This window comes from Silene latifolia, chromosome 2, assembly GCF_048544455.1.
Source record: "Silene latifolia isolate original U9 population chromosome 2, ASM4854445v1, whole genome shotgun sequence".
Taxonomy (NCBI): domain Eukaryota; kingdom Viridiplantae; phylum Streptophyta; class Magnoliopsida; order Caryophyllales; family Caryophyllaceae; genus Silene; species Silene latifolia.
In genome coordinates this window covers 150,034,536-150,038,787 of record NC_133527.1, presented here as the reverse complement: position 1 = coordinate 150,038,787, position 4,252 = coordinate 150,034,536, and the positions used below count along the sequence as shown (strand labels likewise).

Below are 4,252 nucleotides of genomic sequence, written 5' to 3'. Positions count from 1 at the left end.
TCAAGGTTTGTTCTAATTCTTTTCGAGTTGTTTGATATTTTGTATGTCTAGAAGGTCACAAAGTGATTTGTTACCTTTTGATCATGAAATTGAAAGAACCTTGACAAACAATAGGAGATTTGCTAGGAGGAATTTGAGAGGTATTAGTCAGGTAGTGGATATTCAACCAACTATTGAGTTCATCAACCCTTTTGCAAGAGAAGGTGAGGAGAACCCAACACAAAATACCCCACAAAATCAACCTACCATGCCTAAATTTTCATCACATTCCGTACCCACTGAGGAGAACCTACCCAATAGTACTCCCACACCACAACATTTGACCGGAAATTTTATTGCCAAATCCGCCTTTATCCAATTAGTCGAAAGGAGCCAATTTGGGGGGATTGTAACACCCGCGAATTTTCCATTTTGACATCTATAATTCAATTAACCGTTCTATTGTCTTATTTATATTTTAAATTATTTAATTTAATTAATCTCATCATTAAACATGATTTTTGTAAATATTATATTTTTAAAGCTTAAGTTATACAAAATAAATATTTTGGTCGGATAATAATGATAATAATAATAATATTCCCCGTCTTGAGTTGTAGTGGGCTTGTGACGTAATCGCTAGTGTATATCGACTCAATTTTGCTTGTTGGGCCTAGTATGACCAATGGACTCACCTACTACTCCTTCCTCATCAAAATAATGAGGGAAACCCTAACTACATCTTCCTACTCAATTTTTCAGCATTCACCCTCAACAACAAACACCATTTTCATACTCTCCTCTTACAAATCTTCAAAACACCATAACTTGCTCAATTCTTATCCGAATCAAGTGATTTTCGCGTCTATCTCTTCCTCTCATCGCCCTCCTTCTTTCTAGGTAAGAAAAGAACTATCTTTCCTCCATAAATGGGGTTGTCGACCCATTTTACTCATGATATCCTTTTTCTAGTTTCGATTTTTAGTCTTAATTTGTGTTTTCTTATATTTAGGAGAAAGGTTAGTTGACCCGGAAGTGGATTCTTGCTTGTGAGACGATTACATTAGAGATTAAGAGCTAAAAAGGTAATGGTGATGGGTTACTCGACTTACATGTCAAAATTGTGTGTTTTATGTGTGGTTGGATGCATATAAATGTTAAAGTTGGTATCTTTCATGACCTATAGTGATTTGGTGTTGAGTAGAATACTTGTATGATGTTTTCCACATGTTAATGAGTAATTTTCATGCCTTGTGATAAGATGGTGAAATATGAGTTTTGTCTTAAAAGAATTCCCTCATAATTGCATAATTAGACCTCACTTTAATGATTAATAATCAACCCCATATGTTATTTACATCTTGAATGTAGTAATTTTCCATGTGTTCATCATATTAGAGGAGTATAAGATGATTGAAATTAAGATGGTTGAAATTGGAAGACTTTAGATGGTTGTTTAATGGAATTTGCGTGTATAGTGATCCCCTGCCGGTGGGCCGGCAGCCGGCGTACCCAACCGGCAGCGAGTATATGCAATTTGATGTCTTTTATTATAGGGTGTACTCCCTGCCGGTGGGGGCAGCCGGTCAACCGGCAGAGAATACATAATGTACAAAGTTAAGCTTGTTTGACTATAAGGTGTATTCCCTGCCGGTGGGCGGCGACCCGATCGACGAGAAATACACATTGAGCATTGTTGACCTTGTTTACCTTGACTGTATTCCCTGCTAGGTGGGCGGGCGGCAAATTGGGACCGGAGAGAATACACTTTCATCTATTTTGGCTTTGTTTTACCTTGGCTTGTATTCCCTGCCGGTGGGCCGGCAGCCGGTGGACCGGCAGAGAATACACCTTCCTCTATTTTTGACCTTGTTCACCTTAGCATAAATCCTCTGCCGGTGGGCCGGCAGCCGGTGCCCACGCCGGCAGAGAGCACCTGGTAATCATTATACTCTTATGTTTATACATGCTTCACATGAATTGTTTACGTTATGATCATGCAAATCATTGTTACTCGTATTTGTGACCCGAGTGTGACGGTTTACATTGTGTGACTACTTGACATTCCTTATTTATTTGCCCTCGGACATTGGGTCACGATTAGGTGCCATTGTTTCCGAGTTGGGCTATCTTCCTTCCGCCTCTTCGGATCTTGGGGTACGGCTAGGTACCATTGTTCCAATTTGGGGTTACTCGACCTTGGGGCACGGCTAGGTGTCATGGATCGAGTCTTGGATACGATTTGGGATTGTATGTCGAATCGGGTGTCGTCCATCCCGAAAGTCTGGCCAGATTTAGACTAGGACCGTATTATGAGCGTCGTCCTACCAGGAGGTTGGAGTCTAGGGGTTTGTCTTGTTTTGAGTCAATCCTTTGTAAATGTCTTGCTTGTTACGGTCATTGGTGTGCTCTTATATACGAGAGTTCACGTCTTCTATGATTGTTTGCGAGAGTCTTGGTCCTATCGGATACTAGTGGTGAGATGCAAGCCCCTAGTTGCGATATGATCGCCGGGATTGATGTTCCCATCCGTTCTTATGGTGAGATGCAAGCCATAAGTATGAATGTGACATTAGTAGCCACGTCCCGTGCTATGGTTGTTAAGAGGTTTTCAAAGTAATGGCTATGGTTTTTATCCATGTATTTTCTATTCAATTGATCCGTTACTTACCTTCTTCATATGATTCGATGCCTATCTCATTAAGAATGCAATATGCCTATCTCGTTATGATTATCGTTATATTCCCTTGTTCATTATTATTCAAGTATGATGCCTGATCAATATGTTTAATTAAGTTCTTGCTTATGTGCATTTCGACATATTGTGGCTGGGAGAACCCTGAGTTACTCCCCACTGACTGTGGCGTTCATGTTTACATGAATGACAGGTTTGTGATGCAGATTATGGGGAAGACGTGTGAGCTAGCGAGAACGTTGACCCTTGGACCTTAGTTATAGTTTGCTTAAACTCACCTATCGTTAGACTTGTGTTTATTCGTGGGATATCTTTTCCCCAACGCACTTGTTTTAAATTGTAAAACTTAATTATCTTACTTTCATTTTCGTTTGATAACTTATGGTGGATTTCACACTTTAAGCTTTTAAAGGTTTTAAAAATTTCGTATTTTCCGCTTTAATTTGGATGCCCTATCGAGGGGTGTCACAGGGATGCCTAGTGAAGACCCTCATTCTCATATGGAAACCTTTTGTGACTATTGTGATGCGATTTCTCAAACCGGTGTGACTCAAGACCAAATTCGATGGGTCTTATTTCCTTTTTCTCTAATCGGCACCGCGAAACAATGGTTGAAGGGCCTTGATAAGGCCACTCTCGGAATTGATTCTTGAAAGAAGTTGGCTCTAGCTTTCTACAAAAAGTTCTACCCACCAGAAAAGACTAACATGCTAAGAGCTCAAATTACGGATTTTAAGCAAAGGGATGAAGAATCTTTGTATGAAACTTGGGAGCGGTTCAAGAGAATTTGTCGCTCATGTCCTCACCATGGACTTAGCGAGTGGTTCTTGGTACAACAATTTTGGAACGGTCTATATGAAGATTCAAGGAACATTCTCAACATGGGATCAAATTAAATGTTCACCGAAGTTGATGACAATCAAACATGGAACAAGATTGAGGAAATAGCGGTCCATAACTCACAATATAGTAGACCTCGCAAGGCTACTAGAGGAGGAAGGCATGAAGTGGACTCCGTTACTCAATTTGGGTGCTCAACTTAGTGCTCACATTGACACAATCAATTTGAAGTTTGAACAAGCTATGGCTAGACTTGAAGAAGCCTCAAAATCACCAAAGCATCATGTTAATGCCATGACGACATCCTCATCAATCCCAAGTGGGATATGTGAGAATTGTGGAACTTTGGGACATGACCAAAGTGAATGTAGGGGAACAAATGAACAAGTGAATGCTTTCCAATCATAAAAGAGTGGTACCCCTTATTCCAACTATTACAATGAAAACACCAAGTTTCATCCAAATCTCTCATACAAAAGCCAAAATGTTCAAAATCCTCAAACAACATACACCCCACCTCCCATGAGAAACCAAAATCAAAGACCCTTTTTCAACCAAAACCAAGGTTACCAAAACCAAAATCCATACAATCACCAAAATGACCAAGGTTTTGATGTTCAAAAAGCGGTCCTCCAAATGCAAAAGAATCAACAAGAGTTTTTCACTCAAATGCAAAAAGATAGTCAAGCAAAAGAAACCACCATCAACAACATTCTAGCTCACACCAAGATGTTGGAA

At 39.8% G+C, this 4,252-nt stretch overlaps 1 non-coding gene across 1 annotated transcript; it reads right to left on the bottom strand.

Annotated features, from left to right (window-relative positions):
- Positions 1 to 3,381: 3,381 nt before the first annotated feature.
- On the bottom strand, positions 3,382 to 3,488 carry LOC141644723 (small nucleolar RNA R71). Its single transcript, XR_012544333.1, has one exon. It is a non-coding gene; the product is annotated as a small nucleolar RNA R71 (small nucleolar RNA).
- Between the last annotated feature and the right edge of the window lie 764 nt (positions 3,489 to 4,252).